The following is an 18570-nucleotide window of genomic DNA, read 5'->3' on the forward strand; positions in this document are numbered from 1 at the left end:
TTACAGCTGCTTTCAGTGCTGTTGCTTGTGAAGGACTGAATTTGACTTAGTGGTATCTCTGATCATAGTAAGATGAAACTTTTTCCAGTGCTTTATTTATTCCTCTTAGACAGATTATAGCAGATGGGTGTGGGTAATTTTTTTTCCCCAAAACTTCTTTTTAGTGTGGGTACTGCTGGACACTGGATTGGTTTTCACTTCTGTTCAAGCAGAAATGTGGCTATTTGGGAGTTATTGTGGGATCTAACTCTGAGGTCAAAAAAGCTTGGGCAAGTCTGACCTGGACACTTTGCCTCACCTCACAATCAGGAGAGAGAAGCAGGCATTGAAAGCAGAAAAGGTTTAAACTAGGTCAAATAATTTGCCTTCTGGATCTGCTTATTACTTTTTTTTTGAATTTTTGTGGAGGTATGGGAGACCAGATTGGATTTCAGGTGGCTGAAAGTTAAAATGAATTAATCCCACCCTTAGGAAGGATGGAATCTAGTTATTTTTAGCCTATTGATGTATAAATCTTTATCTTCCACCCAAGATGGACGACACAACACCTCAGTTTGTAAGGAAGAACACAGCAGAGGTATGCGTTAGTTGGCTCAGGCCCAACTCAGATTAACTGAGACTGTGATGACAGGTTGGGAAAGTAGCCAGGGGAGACAGAGGAAGTAATCTTAGCTCCTCTGTAGGAATACATCTACCACTAGTTAACAGTACCCACAGCTAAGATGTGATTATAAACTCCCAGCTGCTATTTGACAATTATGTCACAGCAGAAACCCAGATAGCCTTGAATTACTGGTGTTTGGCTAAGGAGCTGTGACCTTTCCGGATACAGACATTGGTAGTGGCATGCAAGTCCTGTTGCCTTAAATCTTAAATTATTGCTAAACGCTTGGCACCTATAGAGGGAGACCAACAGGGATTCTGGCAGTTTGCTCATGGAGAGAGCAACTTGATGGGAACATGGTTCCTCTCAGGTCTGTACAGGCTTCCTGCAGATTTCAGAGTGAATGCAAATAATAGTTGAGGAACAGCTCAGCTCTTGTTATTTGCCATTATTGCTGCAGTTGGTATTTCTTTGCACCATTGATTGAGACGGTGCCAGGTTCAGGAATTTGGTGCCTCTGGTCTGACACTGGCAGATTTTGGTGCTGTCCTTACCTTGGAAAAAAATATTTTTGATATTATTGAGTTACAAAAGGTGACAAAGGAGACAGAGAATTTTGGGAGCAAGTCAGCTTCCTGGGTAATTGACTTTGGCACTACTATCTAGATTTAATTATTTTTAATTCATAATTAGTTATGTTAGCGTGTATCAGTTGATCTAAATACACTAAAACAAAAGACTGTATCTGTTGTTCTAAATACACGTAAATTTTATGTTCAATGACACTTTAAATCTGAATTTTAACCTGGATAATTGTTATTCTAAGCCTAAATGAAGTACTGCAGCTGTGACTCCCATTGTGGACAGAAGTCATTCTCAGATGAAAAGTGAAAACTTCCATCTACCCTCAACTGTTGCTATCAGACTCCTGGCAAAAGATTCTTCATGTATGTAGAAGATACAAACTTTTGCTGGCACAATTTATCAGATACCCTGCTGAATGCTGTTATGCAGATCTCACAGAAGTCAAGAAAGTTTGCCCAGATGGTGACTGGTGAGTGCCCTCTGGCAGACAGAAGCTGCATGTATGATCTGTGCATTTATAGGTAGGATGAAACTGGGGCACTTGCCATATTCCTATGAAACCTCTGGGTTGAGAGCCAGGAATTGTGCCAGCAAAATACCAATGCATAGTGATAACTGTTGGCATTAAATGGTTGATTTAGAAGAAGGGGAGCAGTTTTCATGTGAAGACAGAGGAAAAAAGCAAAATAGTCTGACTACTTTGTTGTTCTTTTTTGCTTCCAGGAAAGGAAAGCAGTTCAGATATGCAGGTTACTAGTTCCCTCCTCCCTTCTACTCTCCTATCCTTTATCATAATACCTTTGAGACTAAAAAAAGTTTGAAACAATTTAAGGAAGGTAAAGACGGAAAAGGATGTTGCATAGTGGTGTTTGGAACATTGTGCTTTACCTCATTACTGGAAGTACAATAGAGCTCAGGAGCAGTATGGGACTTCGTTAGCTCTGGGAATATGGGGACTGGACTGTAGGGGGCTTTGTTGTTAGGGTATTTTAGAAAGAAATTTCTGTAGGTCCACAGATAATAAGTACCCTCAAATTTGAGCAGCTGGTAATGTGAAAAGTTTGGCAAAATCATCTGAATTGTATATGAAGCATTGCCTCTGGTTAACAGTGGTAAAATGTTAATTTAGTCTTTGATAGAACATATTAGCATGATAACTCACAAAACAGTTTTAGTATGCTAATTCTGAAATAAAAAATGATTAATGCCTGAATCAATATGAAAACTACCGGATGCTTGAAATGACAAAACTGATCAAAGCTGTCAAAAATGTGTGGCAAATATATTAACAGCAATAAAGGCTATTTTTTTCCCTTCCTGTCAGAAGCAGCGTGAAATTTAATTATAAGTGGAACCTATTTAAAGACATAAATCTGCAGGATTAAACCTGTCCTTACCTTAATTCACATATTATTAGGTTTTGCTGTCATAGATTTTGTACTAATATTTCTAATGAGTTGTCACAAGTGTTAAGCTCCTCTGAACTGACTATTCAATTTCAATGACTAGAAAATTAAGGATTTTATTAGGAACTTTGCTAGCCTTAACTTAAAAAAAAATTTCTTTATGTTGTGGTTTGATACATTAAATTACCAGACCAAAACATTATTGCCCCTGTACAGTATGGATGTATCACTGGACTTGCAAGGTGCGAAAATGTATTCGCTAGAGTGTGCAGAAGACCCCCATACAGCAATGTGTCAGGCATCCCATTCTGGCATGTTCCTCATTTTGTTCACAGTACTTTTTTTTTCTTGTTAGTCTATATTAAGCACCAGAATCTTGCCTGAGGGTTTACAGAATGTACATGGAAAATCTGTCTCTACCTTGAAAAACTTGGTGTCTGATAACAGCAATTAGAGGAAAACCAGTGTCACACAGTAGAAAGACCAAGGTACAAGTGAAAGCACTAAAGGGAGATGGAATACTTTAAATTTAATTTCTTAATATTAGAGACCAGTGTGATTTTTTTCAGGTATTTCTAGCACTGTAGACTGTTTAAGTTTAAGCCTAGGGCGTACAGTATATAGAATACTGGCTTATAGACAGATATGTACAGACATGGAGAGCTTAAGGTCTGGTGTAGAGAAAATTGTGCTTTAAGGCAGCACTTGAACACAATTGTTTCAGCAATGTCTCCTGGTCTTGGCTAAGAAATTATAGTTGTGTATGTGCTCTCCTGAATAGATGCTTGGGGTATGGCTTTAGGTAACATAATAATGATTCTACCAAACCAAAAGCCCTAACACTCCCATTCAGGCTTTCCAAAAAACTATGTCATGCTGTGTCCTTACCATGTTACAATAATTTCTTGTAATTTACTTGGAAGAATGCTTGATAAATCTTATTAATGGTGTGCTAACACATTTGCATGCAATTAATTCCATGCTGTATAATTACAGTATAGAATATAGAAGTATAACAGTATAAAGTACAGTAATGTAATTACATAGCAGTTTATTCAAGCCTCAAGTCAGTGGAAAGTCTGGCATTGATTTCAGTGATGAAATGGGAAGTAAATGAGAATATTTCTGTATTCTCATGGTGTGGTGCTCTCAGGAGGGAGGATGGTTTCAATTAACCTGCCAGGTCAGACCAGCAACTAAAACACGTTTCCCCTCCCGTGCTCTGAGGGAGGGGGTCTCTCTGACTGAATGGGCATTTAGAAAGTCCATAAAAATGAAGCTGATCAGTGCTGTGCAGTTTGGAAAAACCTCCTGTGCTGGGAGTAGGCACTCCCTGGGGAGATGGATTCAGATGCCCTTAGCTAGAGGTTGGAGCTAGAGTGTTCACACCATGATCTTGCGAGTGGCTGATGGCTGATACTAAGTAGTAGAATTGCTCCACCAGGAAACCTCCATCTTTAATTTTGTAGTTGTGCCCAAAACTACAGTGTTTCAGAAAGGTGTGAGGGTTTGACCCCCTCTTTTTCTTTTTTTCTCCCCTGAAGGAGTTAGTTTCACTCTGCTAAAAAAAAAATCTTGCTTATATGTAAGGTAACTCATCTTTCACAGAAGAAGTAGAAGCAAAGATTCAGAAGTAGGACAGTTTGAAGCTGTCATTCCTATTGCTGAAGGAATTTCTGGGACTCCTGATATTATTGCAAGCAGAAGGAATATCAACAACATTTGATATGGTGAACACTGATTTCCAAGCAAAAATTCTTTTTTTCTTTTGCTTCTTGGGGCAACTGAAGTAGATCTATCTCTCTAGTAAAAGGAAGAGGTGATTTCAGTGGCCTTTTTCTCTTTTCCTCATGGATAGGAGATGGATGATGAAGGCTCCTACCCTTTGGAAAAAACAAACCCTTGATTACTACTGCTATCTGGTGCCAAAGGAAGGGACATCCAGGTCTCATACAGGGTAAGACTTTTCTCTCCTTTTCTTTATCCTACCCTTTCTTCATCTTATCTAGTGATTGTACAGATGGGGAAGATGAAGAGCATAAGGAGAAAAATAAGAAGTGAAGACCAAAGTGACAAAATGTGCAGAAAAGTGATTGGAAGCTGGATTCTAGGAAGACAAAAAGGAACAATGGAGAGAGAAGGGAGAAACAGAGAATCAAGGAATGGATCTGGAAATTATGCACAAGCCTAGAGGGAGGGATTTAAGGAAATAAAGGGAAAAATAAGATAGCAAAAGGGGGAAAAAAGTACAATGAGGAAAGGAAAAGAATCATTGTATCAAAATTTGTCACTTTCCTAGACCAGGGGGAGGGACAAATAATACTGTGGAGCAATATGCAGGAGAGATGAAACGTTAATAGAAGAACATAATAAAAGAAGGGAAAGTTTAAGTAGAAACTGTGAAACTGTTCCTTTTGTAGAACAAAATTGCCAGGGGAGGCACATAATTATATCTTTCAGTACCTTTAGTCATACATTAAAAAGCACTTCATTTTTCTTTTAAAGATATGATACTTTTTCTTTTAAATTCAAAAACATTCCAAAGTAAAAAAACTAGTAATCTTCTTGGTGTGAATTTAGTGGTAAAACAAACAAACAAAAAATACAGTTATTAGCACTCCTAATTTTTTTCCTTCTTTCCTTTTTTCTTTAATTTGTAGTAATGATAAGAACAACTTATTCAAAAAGTCTCCTGGCTCAGTTGGCTCAACCTTGACATGGGAAAACTCCCTTTAGGAGAGTAGGAAGTAGACTGTAGTTTGTATTTATTTCCTCATTTACTGTCTCTCCTGGAGTTTTAATGAGTACTCCATTAGCAAAAGCTGTAGCAGCATCAAAATATTCTTTTTTCGCCACCCCTGTTTCCACTTAATTTTACATGTAACTTCTTATAGTGTATGAAATTGAGCTATTCATAAATACCTGTTGAGTAAGGCTTCTTTCCGTATTCTGCTTACGGAGAAGAACTTGGTCCATTTTGCAAACCTGTCATGTGAAGAAAGGGGAGTTCCTCAGACTCTTTGTATTTGATCAGCCTGACAATTTCCCAAGAAAGACGAGACCCTTGTGTCCGACCAGCCTGTCCGACCACCATCGAAGGGTGGTTCAACTAACCTGTTTAGGGACCCCCACTGACAGCATCACTGAGTCAAATCCCTTATAACAACTACTCATATCTCTGGAGACTTATACAAAATGAACTTCAGCTGAAGATTTTTATTATACAAAATACAAGTTTGTGACAAAATAAGGTTCAAACATTGCTGGTGGTAATACACTGATGGCAAAACAAGCTTAAAACAATACACTTAACAGCTAGCATGAATTAGTCATAGAACAAAGTTCTTACCAACAGGTGTCCCTATGGGGGAGAAGACAGGTTCAGCCTGTCGACTGATCCCAGAAGTTACGATGGAGTCTTCCCTAACTTCTCCCCTCATTTGTCCACTTTATATACTTCATAGTGCCTTGCATATTCATTATTATACACAGGATAGGTTACAAGTTTCTTGCTTCTAATGTAAATTAGTACACATCCTCAGATAGCACTACTGAAGTTTTTTCACTAACTACACATGGTCTCCAACAGGGTTTTGCCCCCTTTTCAGGGGGTATTTGACTCAGAGATTGCTGTCTCCCACTACCACAATGACCTTTGTTCTGCTTTCGACTAATTTTCTGTTGATGTATGGGGGCTGCAACATCTTATCAGCTTGCCTTCTCTTGCAAGCAGAACTTCCTCACTTGAATGTTCCTTTCTTAAATAATGGTGTTCTTTTCACCATCTGTTCTTTGTCAGTCACCCTTCCCAAGACTGACTCCATTAATTAGAAGTGCCTTCATTTGTAGAGAGTGGGTCAGCTTGACCTAACTTCATGCACAAACCTGTTTAACATGTAGTTAAACACTAAATCAGAGTTTGCCAATTCGGAAGTTTACACAACAATACCACCCCTCTTTGAACTTATTTCAGTCCAGGAGCAGTCCATTTTCTTTACATATAGGTGGAGCTTGAGTGACTCTAGTCATACGTACTTCCGTTATTTATTGGTATCACATGCCCAGCATGGTGTAGTAGTACCTTGAAGGTGGGTAACTTTGAGATAGAGGTATGTGTTAGTATTACAATGAGATTATTTCATCTGAGAAAAGTAATTTTGCCACAGTGGTTAGCTCAGCAGTGGACATCTTCTCATATATTCTTCATGTGACAACTGCTATACAGCTTATCAGCTGAGCGGTACATCAAGTTCCTATTCCCACAGGGAGTACAAAAGAGCCTGGCTGTCGGGGCCTTCACTCCACTCCACCCTCCATTACTCCCATCACCAGGTGCTGACATGGCAGGGTGCATTGCTTAAGGAGCTGTGGTAAAGTAGATTCCATGCATTCCAACTGCCTTGAAAGTGATAGCTGTATTTCCCCTAAAAAGCTTTCTATAATGCTATGCTTCTATTAGGTCCCAGTTTGCTCTAATTCCCCTCTCCCCACAAAGTAATTTTCCCACAAAACTGTGAGTGACTGAAACACCAGAGACATCTCCGTTTAGTTCTGTGTTTGGATCAGCCCTTACGAGGACCATGCTAAACTCCTGCGGGAACAGGTAGAGGTAGAAGTCAGGGTAGTCAGGAAGCCGGGGTAGATCCTACACTCGGGGCAGCTCAGGATGAGGGGACAACAGGGCCTCCCTTTACACTCTGGAGCAGCAACTTCATTGTAGGGCTCTGGCTGCTTTCTCCTCTCCCTCTTCCCACCCTCCAGACTAACTGTCAGGGCACACTGAGCACCAAGTGCTTCTGCAGGTAGGCAGCCCAGGATCTCAGGTGGACCCTCACTAATGGGTGCCATCCCACATGGTCTGACCATGGTGGGCACAGATGGGGACTCTAACAGCACCCATCAACAGCTCCTGACATGGGAAGTGATGAACCAGGGTCAGGGACTGTCCAGGGGCTCCTGGATAAGAGCTAATGCAGGTGGGCCAAAGAGATCAGAGACAAGGCTGCAATGTATGATTGAGGTGCCCATCCAGAAGACAGGCTGCACACAGTAGAGGTCCATGTGTGCTGGAGGCTGGCACTGTTGTGGCATCACTGGGACAGGGACTGATGGCCCCAGGGGGCTGAAGTGGAGTCCTGGCCCACAGGCAGGGTAAGGGTAAGGGAAGCACAAGGGGTCCAGGCAGGGACAGTCAGGCCCGGATGTTCCCAGGTTTGGGAACTGGCTGATGATTCATTTACAGCAGACTGCTTTCAGCATGCTTTAAATTAAGACTGGTGGTGAGATGTCCTCTTACTTCAGTTTCTGCCACACCCAATTTCATTTCCCTTCTGTGTCATGCAGTTGCTAGAAGTCCATCTAGATTCTTAGGTGTTGATCATATGTAGAAGTCCGGAAAACTTTTCCTTTTGTTTACATAATTTACTAGAATTATGGTTCATGCAAATAGTATTTTCATTCATCTGCTGGTTTTATTTACTTCTCTCTTTTAAATTGATTTATTGCGGGTTTTTTGTCTATGGAAACGAATGCATTCATTAACTGCAAAATGGATGGATATAAACTGAATTAGGCTGATTTAGGTCATTTGTGTTAAATGGTTTCAATAAAATTCAAGGAAAACCATAGTTTCACTTGGACATTTTGTACAAATTTTAGCCAATTTAGCAGCATCTCATTACTGCTGCTATTGTTGCTAGAGCTGCTTCTTGAAACTACAACTTACTGCAAATCGCAAAACCAGAAACACCACCTACAAACAGCTGCTACATGTGCTTACCTCCTTCCTAAAATACTTGCTCACTTTGTCATTGATCTAAGAGCTAAATAGTCCCACCAATCAACATATCCGTAATAAAATATGTTAAATTAATGGGTTCTTGCCAGTAGTATCCAAACTTGCCAGTGTGGCTGGTTATCAGCTGTATTAGTTTTTTTATTAAAATATAAATTCCCAGTGACCAGTATCAACAATTGTCTTAATGCAGACACACCTAAGAAATTTAAGCCTTAATTTTGAAGGATTCCTTCCTTCATCCATCAAAATGTCTGAAGAGATAAACTGATCTATGTAAAACTCATGATAAACATACTGGAAGATTTAACTACCCCTATACTCTGGAATGTATTTCTCCTGGCAGCTAAACTCACAATTTTTTTTCTGGAATTATTTGTGCATGGCTAGTAAGGAATTACTATACTTTTAATTCTCAAACTAGTGTTTGGGATAGTCTCACCTTTAAAGTATCTACTAGCTTCACACAGTCTGTGTCACTGTTTAGTTTCTGACATCTCCTATGAGATGAAGAATAAGCAAAAACCTTCCAAATATTGCAATATGTCAATATGTTCATATAACTGGTGGACCAGCTTATGCTAGGAGGATCCTCTCCTCTGCACAGGTGTTCAGCCTCTTTGGTCCCACTGCCCCCCAAATCAGGAGGAGCCATTGCATGTCACCCTACTTTTGCAGGCACAGTGATGGCACTCAGAAGTTGAGTGCTGTTTCTGGGAATCAGGTATCAGTGAATTTGAAGAATCACAATCTCTTTGTGTTCCCTTAATCACATATTAAAAAATTACTTAATTGGTTTATTTATTTATTTATTTATTTTTCTTTTGGAGGCCTTTCTTACAGGGTGATCCTCCTTACAATCTTAGGACTTTTGTAGACCTCTTCTAGCAGCTGGGCAAAACAATGTCTTTGGGAGACATATTTTGCAAGGCAACATTTTTTCTGAAGTCTGCAAATAAGTGCAACATTTGCACCTGTCTTTTAACTGGAAAATTGTCATAAGATGCCTTATGTTTTATAATGCATATTCTGTATTCATCAGTATCAACTTCTCTTCAGCTCAGGATTTTGCCTCCCCTGCTCTCTCCAGATGATGGCTATCATGAACTGCTGACTTCTAGGAAAGGTGAAGGGAAAAGAAGCCTGGAAAGAAGGGAAGAAGGCAAACCCTTTATAAACAGGTGTCTTATAGAGCTAAATGGATGGTTAAAGAGCATTAGAAAGTTATGATGCATAGCATGTATAATACTGGTGTCTAATTCTGTGGATACTCATCCTAGACTTGCTTCTGTCCTGGGCAAGACAAGCTGTAGGCTGTCATGTGCCTAGCCCTGTTGGGGTGGGAATCTAAGAATAGCTAGTGGTGATACATTGAGATCTGTGAAAAAATAATTACAAGCTAATGAGCACATCTTTCACTAATAAGGGCAATTAGGAGATGGGAGAGTCCTGCAGGTGAACCAGTGGATCCATTTAGCATAATAGCAGAAAGGTACAGCCTTTTGGTCTTGTGTGGAAAAAAATCAACAAACCACCAATCATCTTTTGGAGATGGCCTGTCTACCTTTTCCCATATGATAGTCATGTAACTCTATGCTCTTTTCAAATCCCTCAGAAAGATAAAAGTGAAGCAGTCTTCAGTTTTTAAAGTTGCCTAGTTAATATCTTAAAAGAATGTCAGTAAATGGACGGAGTGACTCTAAAGATGCCTTCTATCAATTTATCTGCTTGCTTTGCAACTGTTTTATCTCCCTAAGACTGCAAAACCAGTGATGCAGAAAAGACTTGACTGGGCTTCTATTGAGCTGCATCAATGTGAGATGGAAGAAAGCAGTGACACAAGCCTACCCCCAGACTAGAAATAATGATATCAGCTCTTTGCAGCATCAAGATAGAGCACAAATGATGAAATAGCTGATTTTTTTTTTTATGCTTTCCTGGACATTTGTAAATAATAGCTTGTTTTTATTGCTGATCTGTCCTTAATGGACCATGACAGTGCCAAACCATTTTTTTCCTTCTTTGCCCTTTCCATAAAAACTCACGGGAAAGAGGAACTATATAACAAGATCCCTAGTGGGATGAGTTGCCTTCATAGTACCTGAGTGAACAAAAGTTGTTCAAGACATGTTGCAAAATCTCTCTTTACTGCCTAAAAGCAGCTGACAGATTAAAGAAGAAATGTTTTCAGTTGCAGGTGTAATTTACAGTAATCAGACACTTATTAATTATCTGTTTTTTAAGAAGTGAAAAGGGAGGGAAGACAACGAAAAGTGTGGTGGATTCTGGGGCATGAAAATAAATGAGGGATAATAGCAGACTGAAGTAAAATATAATGGGTTTGCATTCATTCTTGTGGAGTGTCCAGTGAAACACTTTGATCCAGTATCACTGGGGCATAGGCATTCAGCACAGGAATCAAAATCAACTAAAGCAAATAACAAAAAATCTCTTGCACCACTTACCACAGATTGATGTGACTCAGTCCATTACCTTACACCTTGAGTTGTATCCTCATCTCCCAGGATTAGGGTCACAGCATTTCAACTCATGGCACCAGTCTCTATAGCTAATACTTTTGCATGAAAAAGAAAATGAAATCATGGCTCTGATGGCAGGAAAGAGTTAAATGGCTAATACTGTGGCCAGCATACCGTTCTTATTTCTAGTTGCCTAAACTTCATTTCAAACATCTGCTCCCCGGCATTTGCTCAGTTCCAAACACTATTATGCTGATAGCTGTTTGTCAAAGCACAAAGGGAGGGATTATAAAACAGTTTAAAAAAATAAAATAAGGAAAATTATGAATAAACAAATCATCCATAAAACTGGAACATCAAGACATTCCTTGGGGAGTGGGAGGTTAGGAAAATAAAAGTAGTTTAATTTTCTTTAGAGCTGTAAATTAGTTGTGCATACAGATTTATTAAGCAAGATTTTTCCCCATGTTATTTTTGACACTTTAGTCCTATTCTCTGCCCAATTATTGTTTTAAAGATAAATATTCATTGGTTTTAAAGATAAATATTCATTGATGATGTGCAATGACACCATAAAAATGGGCATTCTGCTTTGCAAAAATGTTATTTTTTGCTCAGCTACTCAAATATGAACAAAATAATTGTCTGATCGGCACTTTGGGTCCTCTTTCTCTGAAACAGTGGCTTATTTGAGATTAATTATAGATAAAAAAAAAATACCCCACAGTTTTGACTGTTGACAAGGGACTTTTCTAAAGTGTCTGTGTGAAGTATGTGGATGAATTAATAGAATGATCTTATCTGCCTTCCCAATACATTCTTTCAGACTAGCATCACCATTTCTTTCTTTCCCCTAGAAAATGGAGGCCCCATGGTGCAAAGAATTACTGCCTTTTGTATTGCTAAGGGATGGGACAAGGGAAACGTGTTTTGGTGAATCAGTGTAGAAACGTTCATAATATTTTTCCTCTGAATGCGCCTTTTCCATGTTGTTGACAGAGAAGAGAGGGATTACAGCTTTTCCTGTTTTCTTTTTAAAACCGAGGCATTTAAACAAATATCTCTGATGACTTAATATGGTTTATTTTGTGTAGCCTCTCTGAGAAGTTATTCTTACTTCAAAGACCACCAGAGAGCAAAGGAATCACTCAGTGACCAGAATCTAGGTTCTTAAAACCTGTTTTGCTGAGCTGGAGTTGGGCAAGGATGGTATTTTCAGAGGCCATAATAGAACAACTCATGCTACTGAGTTTGAGGATCCCAGCTGATGCTTATTACTGGGTAACACAGCTTTTGACAGTAGTAATTTTATGGTCAAGTGCACATATTTTAATAAATTACCTTAACATTTTAGGACACAGGATGCAGAAGGACACAGTCAGCTAAAAGCCCTGTTTCCTCTGCCCAGAACTAGCACTTCACTTTATTTTGTGTGCAGTGCATGTGGGGGTTTGGTGATGGTTCTTTGTTTTGCTTTTTTGTTTTCTTTTTAGAAACAGTTAAAACACAAACTGAAGGTAAGCGTAGAATTTGCTTTCATGCAAGCTTCCTAGGAGGGAAAAAGATGTTAGGATATTGAAATAACAATTTTAATTTGAGATCAACTGTCACTCAACTGGAAGGGCAACTCTTGTCCACTTTTCTAGTAAAATTGCTGATATGCATTATGCAGTAAGATTGAAGCAGTGTATTAAAATAAATTTCAAATAGGATATACTGGATTATACTGTGGTCTCAGCCTTGTTCCCACTACAGTCAGAACCATTTTAGGACCAGAGGTCAACCACTATATATTTTTGAATGGATTGGAGAAATGTTTGATTTTGGTATCAAAGAAACGCAAAGAGGTAACAGACTTTGAAGGGATTATTTAGTCCGCGTGCATACTTTGAGGTAGAATTGCACACACTTTCATGGCTCTTGGCAGACATTGACCAAATTGTAAATCTCTGGTGAGAAGCTTTTCTGAAAAACCTATTCTGATATTTAAACATTTTTATACTTGGACAGTTTCTCCTTATGTCTTTCCTTAGTTTTAGACTTTCAATTTTTTTCCTAACCTCATGGATGTAGACAATGGTATCTTTCTGTCTGAATTAGAAAAATCTTTTGCACATTATCTTTTTCCCAGTTTTCTCTTTACTTTTTTTTTTTTTTTTTTTAGAGTTTTGTTGTTGTTGTTGTTGTTTTTCTAAGATCCTTACTCTACAATTTACTTTTCCTTCCAACTTTCCTGGATATGGTCTTTCATTAGAAGCTTTAGCAGTGTTGAATGAAAAGGTGTACTTGCTTTCCTTTTGTTGTGTACGCTAATCTCTAAGTAATGCTTCTTAAAAAGACATTTGCTTTATTTTCCACAACATAGATTTTTCTGACGTGTGCATTTCACTGCAAGTGTTAGAACTTTTTCTGCCATGTAGTTTTCAAGACAGCTATTGCCTAACTTAAATTTTTAAATAAAATTGTTTTTCTTCTTAAATGTAGTTCTTTGCTCTTGCAATTTTAGAATTTTATTGCATTTTAAATAAATTCTTCAGTTTATGAGGATAATTTGAATTCTTACCTTGCTTCCAAAATCTTTGCTTTCTAGTTTGGTGTCATGCCCAATTACAGATATGTGATTTTCTGTTTGGTTATCTATATTGCTGTTATAAATAGTAATTGGGTAATAAACACAGGATGGGTGAGATCACTCTGTTAGCTGACAAGCTCTCTCTACTTTGAATCTAAACTCAGTAACTGTTCTTCAAGGTGGTTTTTTGTCTAATTGTGTGTTTTCTGTCATTTTGCAGTGTGCTTATAAGATTGCTACATCAAACTAGATCAAAAATATTGCTAAAATAGATAACATCTTCTTTTTCCATGTGTCTTCTAGGAAATTTGTCCTATTAAGAGGAAACAAGATTGGTTTGTTTAAAACCTGTTTTTGACTAACAAATGTTGCCTGTTCATTATCACTTGATTGCTCTTGTATTCTTGAGCTTCTTACTATTTAATTAATTATGTAGCACCTAATATTTTCCAGGCATCAATGTTACATGTTCAGTTGGGTCTACATGCCTTTTAATATTTTTTCTCCTTACCCCTGTCCTTCCGCTCTAATGGGAGTTGTTTTCCTCTTTTCAGTCCACTGAGCCCTCAGGAGTCATCCAAGAAAACTGGCTAAGCTAGTTGCCTTAAGTGATTCTCATCAGGGAACGATAACTTAAAGATCTTAACATCATTAGCCTGCTTTTTTCCCTAATATGGCCTGTTTTCTTCATTCCTGGTAATTAATATTAATCATGTTAAGTGTCTGATCTCAGCTAACCTCTCTATATAGAATAAAGCAACCAAACTGAAGCAAGAACACTTCAGCTTTCTGCGTCATCTGCAATAGCTCACCTTCCCCCTTTAAATAACAAGCCCTTCTTTCCCCCGTCGCATTATTACATCTAACATGTTTCAGAGCATTTCCTGATTGCCTTTTATATTTTCTTCCAGGTGCATATAATTTTGTGCCATAGACTTCTGTGTTTATCTGTTCACCATGTGCTATTCTTCTAAGCTGTTTTTTAGCAATAAGTCTTTGTTTCCATTGTACAACTTCCCTGCCCTATCCCCACCTCCTGATCACTGAGGAGCTCCTGCTGGAGTTGGCGCCTTACGACATCCATCAGCTCTTCTCTGTAATGGGTTGTCACTAGACTTTGCAACCTCATTATAATCAGCTACTTTCCTGCATTATGGAAAAGGTACAAAATCTGTTATTAAAAAAAATGTGAGGGAAGATTGCATGAACTAAGAGTCAGTAATTTCCCAAGTAGTATCAGAAAATTATTTTAAATGATCCTTCATAGTTGTGTATAACAACATCTAGTAGAATGTGATATGCTAGATAGATTAAAGTATAGCTCCCATAAAATAAAATAGTACCTATCCCATCAATAAACATTGGTAGATATTAATTTGTATGAATGGAAGTAGCTCTGTTCATGTCTCAAGCCTTGTAATGTGAATACTCAGTGTAACAAACAGAGCTAAGAGTTGGATAAAAGATGAAAGAGATGACACTTTGCATGTTAAAAACAGTCTGAACACCATCTTTCACAAAGGTTGTGAGGCAGGGCACTGAACGCAGTGGTCCTGTGGGGTAATTTAATTTGTGTTTTCCCATGAGAATCTCTGAAATCTCTACTGGTTGTGTCTGAACAAGCAGATCCCTTGGCCTTCACTGGTGAGCAAATCCTTTTGTTCAAAGTTCATACAGAAGTATTGCAACCCAAGACCAAATGGGTGTTGGAAAAAGTAGCAAATGAGATTTTTCAATACAAATTCAGTGCTTAAATATGGTGATAAAGTTTGTATTTCTGTGATTAAAATAAAGCAAAGAGCTAAAATAAGAAGTGCCTTGGTGGAAAGAAACCCAGACTATAAGTGAACAAAAACAAAATAACACTTAATAATTAAAAAAAAAAATTAAAAATAATTTTTAAAATAGGAAAAAAAATAACCAGAAAAAAACCCTGGATAACAATTAATGGAAGGTAAAGCAGATTCTACTTCCAGATCAGAAAAGAGATACTAAATCATATGTACTTGAATTTATAAATGTCAATATTGTCATACTTGATCAGAAAAATTGTTCCTGTCATTGCCTGACACTTGAAGATGTCAAGCGAAAGTGTGTGAAAATGTTAGGTCACTGATATTTGTTCAGTGCAAAGTAAAGAATCATGTGCACTTGGCCTGTTTTACTCTGTTTATGTGTTTTACCATTCAGCCTTTTCAACATTTTTTTGAGGCAGTAGTAAGTAGAGTGCTGACAAACAGTTAAACATGGCATTTATATTTTGTGCTCATTCGTGCAGAGCTTGGCTGTGCTGTGAAGTATATTGGAATGATAAACCTTACCTTATGGCAGTGTCACCCTGTGTGCATTAGTTCTCAATTTTGAGTTCAGTAACTTCTAACACGTGCTGTTCAAATATAGATGGTTTCCTCTAATGGCATAAGTTCTTTATGGCACAGCACAATGTCTTGTGTGGGAGCAGCATTGTTGATACCAAGAGTTATGCAGTAGAAATACCAAAATATGCCTATTTGTGTAAGATGACCATTTCCTTCAAAAGGAAGACACAGTCATTGAAGTAGCTGAAGGACTCAAGGCATAAGCAAGTATTAGAGATTTTTGCGCTAATGTTTTTTTTTCACTAGTGCAGATGACACCAAGCTCGGGGGGAGTATAGATCTGCCTGAGGGCAGGAGGGCTCTGCAGAGGGATCTGGACAGGCTGGACTGATGGACCGAGGCTAGTTGTATGAGGTTCAACAAGAAGTGCCAGGTCCTGCACTTGGGTCACAACAACCCCATGGAACACTACAGGCTTGGGGCACAGTGGCTGGAAAGCTGCCTGGGGGAAAAGGACCTGGGGCTGCTGGTTCATGGCTGGCTGAATATGAGCCAGGTGGCCATGAAGGACAACGGCATCCTGGCTTGTATCTGAAACAGCATGGCCAGCAGGACTAGGGAAGTGATTGTCCCCCTGTACTTGGCACTGGTGAGGCCACACTTCAAATACTGTGTTCGATTTTGGGCCCCTCACCACAAAAATGACATTGAGGTGCTGGAGCATGTCCAGAGATGGGCAACAAAGCTGGTGAAGGGTCTAGAGAGCAAGTCTTCTGAGGAGTGGCTGAGTGAACTGGGGTTGTTTAGCCTGGAGAAGAGGAGGCTCAGGAGAAACCTTGTTGTGCTCTACAACTACCTGAAAGGAGGTTGTAGCAAGGTGGTTGTCGGTCTCTTCTCCCAAGTAACAGGAGGAAATGGCCTCAGGTTGCAACAGAGGGGGTTTAGGCTGGATATTAGGAAAAATTTCTTCACTGAAATGGTTGTGAAGTATTGGAACAGGCTGCCTAGGGAAGTGGTGGAGTCACCATCCCTGCAGGTATTTAGAAGAGCTGTAGATGTGGTGCTTAGGGACCTGGTTTAGTGGTGGAAGTGGCAGTCCTGGGTTACTGGTTGGACCTGACACTCTTAAAGGTCTTTTCCAACCTGAATGATTCTTGGATTCTATGATTAATTGATTTGATTTCTTGGCTTATCAGTTGCCAATCAAGGTTCAGAAGTGAGCAATGAATTACAGAAAATCCACTGCTATTTTTAAAATACCCCTTTAAAAAGAAATAAAATCTCAGACTCTGTACTGGTCTAAAATGTCTTACCCTTCTTCAGTCCACGGTGCAACCATAGCTACCTAATAAATACAGGAATTAATGATCCTTATTCAAATGTTGAACAAGCCAAGAAAAAGATTAATAAGCAAGACTTTCAGAGAAAAATCGTTGTAATCAAAGCACAATGCAAAGGGCTGGTGAAAAAGTTGGGGTTGTCTTCTGCTACTGCTGTTCCTGAGCAGAACTGGATGTCATACCATGTAGGACCACCAGAGGATTTATCTTGTATACTGGAAGTTTCTGGTGGTTTTGCTGGTTACTTGGTTTGAATTACTATGAACTATCCCCTGTTTCAGAGGCCCAAGGGCACCACTTCACTTTCTGTAGCTGGCCAATGAGTGCCTGGCAATTCTCATTTTGTATTGTAGCAATCCACTTCCCCCAGTTGTCTCATGTCCCTGGCTCCATGGCTAGCCATTGCAATAAGTGCTGAAGTTCTGCCAAAGCAGAAGCAGCAAGTCTTTGGTCTCTTTTTAGAACTGATAGAAGAATTACATCAAATTTTAAGCATCTGTGCATGTAGCTGTTTCCAGCAGAGAGACTGATAAACATGGCGGGTCAGAGCATGGATGTTAGAAGAGGGACTAGCAGAAATTATTAAAAGCTGCAAAAAGGAAATTTGCAGGAACAGAAGATTCTGCTTGAAATGTGAAGACTTGACTGATAGTTGTCACCCCACAATGTACTGTAGAGGCATTTCACAAAGAATCAGCTGTTCAACACTGATGTAGTCCAGGCTGGTATGGTATAGTGTGTTTTCTGTGATGGAACTCCTTATTGTATGCCCATAGCACAACAGCCAAGGATGTTTATAATTTTGTCACGTCAGATGCCATTTGTTTCTGATACTTCAGCCACTGACAAAATCTTTGAGGATAAGCATGACTTTTTCACCTACTCCCTCTTTCCTGAACTGATTGATGAACATTTTCTGTTAGGAGGAAAAAAACCCAGAAAATACCCTTTTTAAATTTTCTCTTTGTTTGTTTGTTTGTTTGTTCATAATCGTAAGACAGTGTTAGTAACAGTCATTCTCCAAGCAACCCTACAAAGGAAAGCATCTGCTCAAATGCCTAAAGAATGCAACCAGAAGGGTATATGAACTTGGATGAAGAGGAGGTCCACTCAGAGTAGGAGTTCTTGGGCTCTTACCCCACCCAATCAGCCTTGTATGCCAAGTAGTTTTAAGATGCATGGTGAGAAGCTGGTCTCCGCACACACAGAGGGGCACAGAGGAACAGTGGCAAGTAGGGGAATCCCAATTACCCTGTCAGAGACAGGAGCCCCTGACCTGGCTCCCCAGTGCATCCCAGGAGGGTGTCAGGCCCATAGGCTGGCAGTGACACCTACCACTATAGGGGCCTGGGAAAGGCCGTCGTGAGATCACCTACAGACTGAGGGGTCACTGCCAAGGAGTATTACGGGGTACCAGGGAAGAGCATTTGCACAAGACTTATTATAAGATGTTTATGGGAAGAACTAAAGG

The sequence above is a fragment of the Falco rusticolus genome, chromosome 6 (genome assembly GCF_015220075.1).
Source record: "Falco rusticolus isolate bFalRus1 chromosome 6, bFalRus1.pri, whole genome shotgun sequence".
Lineage (NCBI taxonomy): Eukaryota > Metazoa > Chordata > Aves > Falconiformes > Falconidae > Falco > Falco rusticolus.